Consider the following 12,029-nt stretch of genomic DNA (forward strand, 5'->3'; position numbering starts at 1 on the left):
ACAACAGTGCCTTTACACTCAGAGCATATCTGACAAATGCCAATACTCCGGCTTTCACTCATCACTGTTAATGAGAGGACATATTTTGGACGTTTCCAATATTTGTACAGACTTCATACATTATGAAGGCTCTTTTATTCACAGTACCAGGCGGAGAGGACAAGGGTGGGGTAGGGTGTGTGGGGGGGGAGGGGGTGTATTCATGACTCCTCAGGATTGGCTGGCTGGTGGAGGGAACTTAATAAATTCTTCCTCCTTGGAACACTGTCAAACAAGTCCTTTCTTACATCTCCCATGAATACATTACCAGCGAGCTTGATTGATTAGAGACCCTCACAAGAGGGTGAACCGATGAACCGACTCCCCCGGTGTGATTAATAGACTTTATTAAGAGAGTCCGCTCCTTTTTAATAATGGTAATGTAAAGGAAGGCGTTGTGCGGGTGGAGGGGTGCGCAGGAAGTCTAACGATGATCACTGGCACTGTCCCTCTCTTTGATCCACATCCCCTTTAGTTTGAGTTCATTTTCCTAACCTCCAACTGGCTATATCCATCACCTCCCTATCAGTGCCACACACAGCAGATATGAGCTTCCTTTTATATGCTGTTTTCACTTTTCTGCCTGCATACTGCCAATATGAAACTCTTTATAAAGTCTCTCCTGGGTAATGTGAGAAGCAGGATTGATTTGGAATCCCACTCACAGTTTACAGCTAAATGAAATTGGCTCAGTATCCATGAAACATCTTTAATAGGCCTTAGATCAGAAACTAAGTGATGAGCGTATAACTCTGCACCTGATGCCTGCATTGTGGTAAAGTGGAGTATGTGACGATATGCTTCTAAAAGCATGTGTATTTCTGTTTGTGAGTGTATGCATGGGCGGATTGTGAGACAATGGGTCTCTGGGCACAGATGTGCGAAGGACCCCACCACCTCTCCTACGCAGGAGCAAGACACACAAGTTGTGTGCATCTCTTTGTTGTTGTTTTGTGGTTGTTTTCTATCTTTGAGCTAATTTTGTGTCTATTTTAGTCATTTTGTGCTTCCTTGTTGTTGATTTGTATTGTTTTATAGTAGTTGTGGTGTCCTTGTCATTGAGGCAATTTTTTTGTCTCTTTGGGGTAATTTAATGTCTTTTGTGGTCATTTTGAGTCCCTTTGTAGTCATTTTGTGTGTGCTTGTGGTTCTTTTCTTTGGCTCTTTGTAGTCCTTTATTGTGTCATTGTGGTTGTTTTGCCCAGTTTTGTAGTTATTTATGTCACTTTGCATCTCCTTTTGGTTGTTTTCTGTCTCCAGAAATTATGGCTTTTTTAATCATTTTGTGACTCTTTTAAGTCATTTTGTGTGTCTTTGTGGTAGTTTTGTGTAATTTTATAGTAGTTTGTTTTTTTAAACTTACTTAATTTATAGAACTTTTATACAAAAGGAAAATAACATAAATCATACTTAAATCAAGAAGACAAGGACAGTATCTAAAAAAAAAAGCAGTAAATAAATAACAGCTATCATAATAATACTAGAATAAACCCATCCCACCCCCTCCCTCAAAAACAAAAAAACAAACAGACAGACAGCAACAACAACATAACAACATCAGGGCAAGAGTATCAGTACTTCATCTTCACTAGAGAGAGGTAGTTAACATGTGGTTGTTTTGCCTATTTTGTAGGTATTTGGTGTCTCCTTGCAGTTTCCTTGCATCTCTCTGTGTATTTTGTATTATTTTTAGTATGTCTGTATCTTTGTGGTCATTTTAGGTCCTCTCCTGGTTAATATGTGTTAATTTAAGTATCATTTTGCAAGTGGAGGCCAGAGGGCCCTGTGACACTTTGGGACCCTGGGCCTTGGCCCAGTATGCCTGATCACTGATCCATCTCTGGATAATTGTTTCAAAAGAAAGCTCTTATCCAGTTTCTCTTATTTTTTTGAGCACTTCTCCATTTTACATATTTGTTCTAAAATCTAGGCATACAATGATCCTTTACCTCCTTATGCACAGGTTCTTGTAAAATTATTGATTAAATGTTGCTCTGTTTTGTACTAATTTTGAGTTGTTGTGGATAAGTCAAATATGCAAGAAATATCCAATACATACATATTGTCATTTGCATGTGTATATGGGTACAGAAGTCAAACCTTCCATGAAGTAGATGTGTCCCCAGACAGCCCGCTGGCTAATCATTGTTCTTGAGAGCTAGCGTGGCGTTAGGTAGGGGGTAAAACCATGTACAGGAAATTGTTTAGCCACCCAGAGCTGAGCCTGCTTATCAGCACAACACAGGAACAAGACAGACTTTACTAGCACTGGACACAGCAGCTCCAACTTATCATCATGCTGTATTTTGCAACACACCACCACAAGTGATTTATTCAAACACGAATACCACAGATAGGGCTATTCACGTCCCAGCGCATTACTGCATGACCCAGACAGGTTCTGTTTGCTTTGCTGCTACAAACCAGACTCACACACACACAACCGTATATGACATCACCAGACAAGCCAAGTGTTGCTCACTGCTGGTGTAAACCTGAGAGGGAGGTCGATAACAGCAGGTGAGAGGGCTTCGCTGTGTAATGATGATGCCTACCAGTGTCTAAGTTGTAAACCCTGCTATTGATTCTCGGCAGTTCAGCCAATAGTCTCCACAATCCTCCATGCCTGAAAGTCTGCAGTAATGTGTCTGCATAGAATCCAATATCCGCCGCTATTAATGAATACTGACAAGCAGCTCAACCTTTGTATTTTTATTTTGATTTAACCGAGTTAGTCCCACTGAGAGCTCAGATCCTGTTTCCAAAGAAGACCTGGCCAAGACCACAGCAGCACATTTGGTTACAGTAATTTACAGTAAATTTAATAAAAATAAACACATTTTATATAAAAAAAAAAAAAAAGAAAATAGAAAGTGGAGGAACATGATAGAGAAACATAACACAGACTAAGAAAGGCACAGTGCTAAAACAGTAGATATGTGTCTATACAAAGTGTTTACTACAAGTTTAACCAGGGGTATAAATTATGAATTTGCCAGTCTATCATGCAGGATAAGGCTGGGTGACATGCTTCATCATACTCCATGGGGAGTTTAAAAGTATATATGCTAAAGCCAGAGGAAAAAGAAGAGGCAGAGAATGTACTCTATTCTTCTCAACTTTTCTTTGTGCTTAGATAAACTTGTTGTCAGTAGCATTGTCAGCCACTCCAGCATGACACCTCACAGCCAGATAATGGCATTGCCATGCAAATGAGAGATGGTGAGAGGCTATACCACCAGTGTGTGTGTGTGTGTGTGTGTGTGTGTGCGCACATGTGTTTGTGTGTGTATGTGTGTGTGTGCATGTGTGTGCATTCATGCATGCATCTGTTTTGTTAGTGTTTATTAGAGAATGAAAGGGTGGGCGACAGAGTGATTCAGCGGTGGCATGAGGATAGATGGGTGCCTTGTCTATAATAGGAAAACTAAATGCATGCTGAAGGAAGATTGTTGAGCCAAATTCTGTTCTGTTTAACTCTCTCTCATCTGCTCCTGGGAAATCTCCCTCATCTAGCCAAGACACGTTGCCTTAAGACATCACAGAGAAAAATTAAAGATGACAGTTTGTCACAGCCAGTCACCTAAATTGCCAAGTAGGATAAATGTGCAATAATATGTCCCAATGTGACTGCAAGAGTTTAGATTTTAGAATCAAAAAAGACAAGTTACACCTTTACAAGACAACAGGACTTCACATATTGTATAAAGGGACCATAAAACATACTGTGGACACCAAACAATATGATAGTTATTTTAGAATACATCACACAATTACAGTATTTTTTTTTTTAACGGAGTAGAATGAGAAAGTCATGTGTGGTCAGGGAGAAATAATTCTTGGTATTTTGAGTTAATTATTACCAATTACAAGGCTTGCTCCAGCAGTGTTCCACCATCCAGAAAAGACTTAATTTAGACAATATAAAGTGAAACTGTCTGCCCGTCTCTTGTCAAAGACAGGATGGGAAGTAGGAAGTGAGTTCTTGTGAGACACAGGGGCAGAAAAGTGCCTGAACAAGCCAAGCATTCAGTCTGAATGCTCCCTGCCATCTCCAGCTGTGTAGGCTCTCTAGGTTTTGTCCCGTAGTGGCGACTGGGTACAATGAAGTGGCGCTCTCACAAACACAGAGGGGTGGGCACTGTGTCAGAGGGGCCAGCACAGCCCGCCCCCTCCTGTTGTCATGCTAAGATAGCAGCGCTCACTGGAACTGTACCCCTATTCACACATCAACCCCAAAATCCACGCCAACTCAGAGGCAGCCGCGTTCAGATTCCTCCCACTAATGTCCGTGCATCCTCTCAAAGACAAAAGCGATTCTTGAAGAAATCTACTTTTCTTCCTCGGATCTGTGAATACGCTCAGTTAGCTGATGACTTTAAGGGCAAGGAGTGTGGACCCCGAGCTCCCGTGGGCCTCATCACTGAGAAGCACTGCCTTAATCTGAAAAAGACCATGAGAACAGGCATGTCTAATGTCATTTTACAGGTAGATAGAGCGGGAGATTGGGGAGTAATTGGAAGTAATAACAGATAGCTCTCTTTCAATCCCACAGGACTTCTCTCCTCCAAACCCCCCCCCCCCCCCCAAATTCCCAAAAGACTCCTTGGTATATTTGCTGTCGCTCGAAAGAAATATACTGAGGGTGAACTGTGACCTTTGTTCCCCTTCCCTGAAGGTCACCTGTCCACTTTACATACACAGATGAGGTCCTCTTTGCCGGAAATGATAAGACAAACAGCAGTGAAGAGGTAAGGTCAGCAAGTTAAACCAACAGCTAGAATGACAGTTAATTGGCTGGAGGGTAGTGTAACTGTCATCCATTTCCCTTGGGCTGACTTGGGAAGACTCCCCCCGGCTGCCTCCGCTCACTCTCCAGAGACCTCCACTCCGCACAAGAACGCTCACTTATCAGCTGTCTCCCACAGGTTCAACCAGTGGACATTGGCGCATGGGAAAACAAAATGATTATATTGCCTCCGATTTGATTATTACTTCATCATTATTGTTTATATTGTGGTAATACACAATAAAGACTGTGACAAGTGAGGAGATGAAATGTCAAAGTGAATTACAGGCATATGCAGAAAACTGGCCGCAAATCAGCTGGCAGAGCTAAAAGGTCTTTCTTGCTAATTGCTCATATCCTACCAACAGTGAGAGGCGTCCAGCCACTGTGCAATAGGCTGGCTGACTGAGAGCAGACAGATAAGACTATGTGTATGGATGATTCGACCCATGCTCTAATGACTTGTTTAGTCCTGTGTGTCAGAAGCAGTGACACATAGAGGGTGGCATGGAAGCTCTTGGGCCTTCTGTGCAACTGTGTGTGTGTCTGTGTGTGTTTGTGTGTGTGTGTGTGTGTGTGTGTGTGTGTGTGTGTGTGTGTGTGCAAAGACAGAGGCAGAGAGGGGGAAAAATACCTCCCTGCGCAGCACTTAGAATAAGTGTGTGTGGATATGAGTGGGTGTGTGCAGGAGGAGACCACATGCATGTATAAGGAGGAGTGATGGTTTTAGCAGAATCTGTCTGCCCGATTTCGCAGGGCCAGGGTTTGGGGTGTGAAAGGCGAGAGAGGGAGAGAGTGTGCATGTGGGAGATAATAGGCCTTTCTCCACGCCACTCAGCGTTCCGCTGGCACACAGCTGGCACACAGCTGGCCATCCAACTAAACTGTCCCAGCCCTCCCGCCGCCTCCTCCTCCAGCAGCCCCCCATACAGAATGCCAGACATGCAGGGTAAGGGAATACGGGGGGAAGAGGGTTAAGACAGGAGAAAAAAAACATTAGCGTTAATGGGGAGGAGGAAAGAGGAAGTTATGATGGGGCCCACCGCTCCTAAGATCCATCTGAGGCTTGGCAGGAGGGGATCCGTCAGTGACAGACAGGTGTTCCTCAGCAGTCACACTAATCCCCGTCCAGACCCTGTGCTCCGAGGCCCGCAGGGCTCAGCTCAGTACTTCCACTGCTCCTCCTGATATAACAGCTACACTTTCTGTCCCTTTCTCATAGTCACTTTAACTGTCAGGCACAAAGAAAGATCCTGTCCCGACAGATCAAAACGCAGGGGAAATAGGCATATCTTCATATCATACACTAAAGGTGCACTCCTTGATTTTGCTGCCAACTGAGTGAGGCTGTAATTGAGTCCACAACAAAGCAGAGTTGTTGTCAGAATTATTTCACTGATTTATTAATTTGCTTTTACAGTGGGATACTGGTTACTAAAAAGCTACACAATATTAACAAAGAAGGCACAAGGATGAATCCAACTGTAACAAAAGACGCGTTATAACCCCATATTTTGAATTATATCATCAGAGATGACAGTTGACAGATCAGGCCAGGCTCAGCCAGAACATAGCAGGTGATTACATCTTGAAATGAAGCAACTATCCTGTATCCGCCTTTGTCGAAGAGATGATTGATGACACATTTGCATTAATAACTGCAATGCTTTGTAACTCCCTATTGCCAACTAATATATAACACAACAGTTTCAGCTTGTTACAGTATGAGTCATAAAGGCTTTTACATTGTTTTTTGTCAACACCTGGTGTTGGGTGGAGCTTGCCTGGGAAACTGGGTGATGGCTTTTAGGTTCCTGGCATTAGCAACAACATTTTGCAAAAGCTTACCTGCCAAAACACAGAGGCTGGAGCTACTTACTAAATATAAAGAAATATGACATTAGTGAAAAGCATCATCATTTTCATTCCTTTATAAAAGTTACAATGTTCAGAGAAAGAAGGAGAAATCTGCAAAAAAAAAAAAAAAAAAACACTAGCTAGCCATGAATGTAATCCTAATTGTCTACCATAGATAGCAACCATGGTTTACATGTGTTGGATTTTCAAGTCTCCCTTATAGATACATCTGAAATCTGAAAATCTGGTGACCTTGTCCACCTCACCACCCACTAACAGGTAACTAACCATCAGTCAAGCCCCTCTCTCACTGCACAAAAAGACCACTGACACCCACTTACATCTGGCTTTTGTATGTGATGGGAAAGGTAAAAATAGCATTCACACCTGGTAAAAAATTACTCTGCGGTAGTTACGGATATTTATTGGCTCAGGCTCCTATCGCCGTCAATGAAAATACAACACCTGCGCAAATGCGCTAATTTTAGCCCTTCTACCAGTGGATGCAGTGACTGGCTGACACAAAATACCGTATGTCTCCGCCAAAGCAGCGCTCAAGCATCATTTCAGATTTTCATTCTACTAAAAAATATGTAGACAGTTTAAAGAAATAGAAAGAACAAGATGGGATGGCTCAGTTTTTTATCTACAACTGTGGAGGTGTTACCTATCTGTCACCTGTCAACCTGTTTCCATTTGTACACAGGTGGAAACAGGTTGGAGTTTGTGAAAAAAGGAGCTCAAAGATTTTCAGATGTCCTTCTCTATTTTTAGCAAACATTTTTTATTGCAAAGTGCAAAAAGGACAAGCGCTATAATGTCAGTGTGCGTGCTTTCACATATTTGCATGTAGGTGTGGACTTGTTAGCTGTAATTTATTGTACTCTACACTATGTGCATATGCTGAGATGTGTCTGTTGACACTTGGTTGGACTGACAAGTTGAAAGACAACTAAGGGAAAAAAATAATGACAGAAATATGCATGGATGCATTTCCACCTGTGCTATCAATAGTATGTAAAAGATAGGGAACTTCAAATGATATGTAGATCTGCATACAAATGGCCCACGTTGCTGTATTTGTTACTGGGCAAAGTAGATGAACCACATGATCGTGAGGTTGTGGGTGGGGAGTGATGTAGATAAGGAGTGTGCTCTGTCTAGGACAGCAAAGCACATCCAGATGACTGGGACACAACAATATAACCCTTATAGACTTGAGCAGCACCGTTTACACAGGGCTATAATCTAAATAAGATGACTCCATGCACAGCTACAAATTAAATAAAGCCAAAATCTGGATTCCATTATCATGTCTCCCAGTGCCTACATTTTTGTAACATTTAAATGGCAAAATAAATATGAGCGTCACCGTATCAAACAAAGCTCTAACCAGTATTTGTTTTGTGGGAACGCTCTGAGAAATGAAAAGCTAGCACAGTAAACACAGCCTTTTCTGCCTAAAATTTGTGAGTGGCACCAAATGTTTCTGGGTGTAGTAATTGCTGGCAGATTTGTAGATGTGTGTTTTAATTAGCCCCGACAGGCTGCTGATGGCGTTACACAAGTTGTTCCCATCAAACAGGCCCCAGAGATGGAAAACCAACAGAGATCAACTATGTGGACATGGTACAGTGAATTGGAATAAGCCCCAAGTTAATGCTTATAACCAACACCTACAGATGAATGACCGCACATCGGAAACAGCTGCCCAAGAACATTGTTAATGAGGTAAAAGTTCTGCTTGAAAGGTTGATGTAAAAGCAGCAGTTCTCAAAAATGACTTCAGTTAGAAGATCAAATGCTCAGGAACTTGTTTTTAAATTTTACTTTTTTCAAGTGACTTGAAGCTCTCCCTGAAATGAGCAAACATCATCTCCAGCTTTGAAAGTGTAGCTCATAATAGACCTCTGTTATCACAATACAAATCTCAAGAGCCGCTCGCGTTGCACACACACACATTCAACATTAGAGTTATCACTCCCTATAATCCACAAGCACTTTTAGGCCTTGTATCCTCCTGCTGACTCCCCTTGCACCTCATCTACCCTGTGCTAACACAAACCTCCTCTTATGTGGCTTCCCCTTTCCCCTAGCGCGGGATCCACATCACTGAAACTGCAGCCACCACGAAGGGCCCTTTTTTTCCACTTCTCCAGCCACCTTTGGCCAAGATTTATTCGACTCTTCAACCAAAATGTAATTTTCACCATGTTGGTTTTTGAGAGTGAGGGGAGTGGGGAGGTTTTTTATTTTTTATTTTTATTTTTTTATTTTTTGGTGCTTTGAGAGTCATGTCTACTCAGCTGGGGTAGTGGGACAGCTCGCTCCAACACCAATACCCCAAACCCACAGAGACAGCTAAGTGATTTATTGGCCTCTTTTTATTGAGAGGGCGAGTGAGAGATTGAGAGAGAAACATAAGTAAGAATAACAGTGTAACTGAGACCGTCTACAATGTTGCAGGGCACAAAGGTAATACAGGTGGAGGCATTTAAATGGGTTTTACGACAAATTAAAGGAAAGAACTTTTGTTGTCTAATAGGATTTCCTGCAGCTTATCAAAACATGCCCTTTAATTTCTTTCATTAAGTCTCATGCTTGGTTGTTAATTAAACCACTTTTAAACCATTTATTATAGATTGTAGGAGAATTGCACTTCATGATGGATTTCTCTTTGTGCAACTTTGTTCTGGACTGGGAAAAAATAATTTTGTCTTACCATGATATTGTAATTCAAGCAACTCTGGGAAGGATTTATACTTTTGCATTAATCCAAGTTTCAAAATGTTACCCAGAGACAAACTTTTGCAGCCTAATCTTGGCACATTCCCACACCAGATAATGGTTTCCATGAACAAGGCCGCGGCATAAGAGACAGATACTCTGAACTCGGCTGTAGAAAAGAACAGTCTTCACCATTGTAGAGTGAGTAAATGCACCTTATAAAACCCAGGAAATTACATGTAATAGAAGTGATGTACCATTCTGTGGTTGTACTCAGGAGACACACAGACTTCAAGGAGACAGCTCACAGAGATCACAGCCAGTGAATCATAACATTTCAAAGAAGAAAACAGACAGATGCAGGAAAGGAAGAAAGAGATGGAAAGAGACAGTCCGGGACAGACTGTGAATGACAGAGAGATAACGGCAAATTAGAAAGAGAGACGGGAGACAGGAGTAGAGACGGTAGCAAAGGGAAGGCGAGAGGCGCGAGATAAAAATCACACACTGAATCCCGTCCCCTTTGCCAAGACAGATGTCTATAGTGAATAAATAATGAAGGGTAACAGTTTCACAACATCATGTTATTGCCAGTTTTAAACCGGGCCTCTGACTGCTCCTGCCTGTTCTCTGGCTATGACTCAAGCCGCCCTCTGCCCCAGGGGAACCTTCCAGACCCGTCACTTCACGTCTCAACGAAAATCAAGCCTGAAGGATAGGCCTGGCGAACACATGGGGATGTGTGACTCTTGGTGGCAGAGTTACGTGTGTCACACTTCTCCGAGAAGTCGTGTCCCTCCCTCATGACTGACCATGCTAAATTTACACACTTCAGCAAGCACTTACACACAGTTTCCTCTCTTGGCAAGCATCAGTGTTATGTTACTGGATTTGAAGTAATAGTGAGCACTCTGTAACTTTGCTTAGCATAGTTAGCTCAGCTTAGATTTAGCATGACTATGTGTAGGAGGGTAAGAAGGATAAATGTCCCAGCCATTCAAAGTGAATCACCTTTTTAAAATTCTCCTTTATTCCTAGGGTCACAGTGTGATTTCTTCATAATAAAGTCATCATCATCGTCATTCATTTTATTTAAAATCTTGGAAAACACATTGAGGGTGAACACTCATTTTCATTGGTGCCGAAGTACATACAACAAACAATTAGTAAAACAGAAAAATAGTTTGTTTGGGGAGAGATGGATACTTAAATGATTTTTTAGTTTTGACTTGATATACGATGAATATTTAAATGTAAGAAACCAAAAACATTTCTATTTTTAAAAACTTGTGGATTGTTTAAATCAGAGGTGATATGTGATTTAGAAGATTTTGGCTTTGGAGCTGAGCGAGCAGAGGAAGTTGGTTTCAGGCTGAGAGAGTGAACATTAACAGTGATGAGGTTTTTGGGACATGCATTATATTGTTTGTCTGCAAAACTTATTGGAGGTCCATAGGTGATTTTAACAGGACTGTTGTAAGTGTCTGCATTTGGTTCGAGACCGATAGAGACGTTACAGGTATTAGATGCGGAACCATACAGATAGGAACTGGGACCAGGGGAACATCGCATTGGACAGGCTATTTCCGGTCACAGAAATTGCGTGATGGCAACGTTGTTTACAGTGAGGAGCACTTGTGCAGAAGATTTTATATGATTAGTTGGCTGACAGCATCAGTGCACCAGCTTTGTTTGGTTTTAAACCATCTGAGCCAAAAAGTTATCAATATTATTCACAGCGTGAGCGTCACAGGCAGAGGACAACCAAGAGTTGAAAGATAGCAGCCGACTAAAGAGCCCCTCCCCTTGGCCAAAAGTGGAAATCGGACCGGAGATGCTTATTTTCATTTTCAGATGTGATTTTAGTATGTGTGGAACATTTCTGTGAGGTCAAGCACTTTTGCACCAGGGAAACAGAGAGTATGAGCCTTTTGAACTCTCGCATTGCTTATCAGGGTTGTGGGATGCTTATGTGGATGTTGGGAGTTTGAAGCTGTCAGCCAGCAACCAGCAGCAGCCCCACTCACCGACTCCAAGAAGGACCTGCGCCCCCGAAGTTGTACCATGCTCAGAGTACGCTGCCACAGCCCAGGGGCTCAAGGCGGCGAAGAGCAGACGATGAGGCTACAGTCTTCCCCTGGTGGCAGGTCTAAGAGCCTGGTGGCAGGTCTAAGTGCGGGGGCGACCTAGAGGATCCCTATGCCCGCCCGAGGTGCCGTTGATGTGCAGCTGGCATGGATTGCATGGAAGCAGGGGGCCGACAGGCCAGAGGGGGGAATTCCTTCAAATCCAGGATGTCAAATCCGTTTTTGAGCCTGATCTTTGGAGCGTGTAGAGAGTGCGGCAGGACCGTTTGCCACTGTGTTTCCCCCTGCCAGCTACAACCAAGTCCTCAGCAGCCTCAACACGGGGAGTAGAGCTGGCAGAGGCTTTTGGTCCACCTCCTGGTAGGAACCAGGGATCTTCAGTTAGACCAGGGGGAGCCTCTGGAGCTCCAGTAGTTACGGAGCAGGACCAAGGAATGGTAGTGTCATCAGTTGCCGGTACTGGAGCCAAGCAGTTGGGGGAGCAGGTACCAGACTTGTCCCGGACACAGCCAGATATTGTTTTTCAACTT

The sequence above is a fragment of the Plectropomus leopardus genome, chromosome 1 (assembly GCF_008729295.1).
Source record: "Plectropomus leopardus isolate mb chromosome 1, YSFRI_Pleo_2.0, whole genome shotgun sequence".
Taxonomy (NCBI): domain Eukaryota; kingdom Metazoa; phylum Chordata; class Actinopteri; order Perciformes; family Serranidae; genus Plectropomus; species Plectropomus leopardus.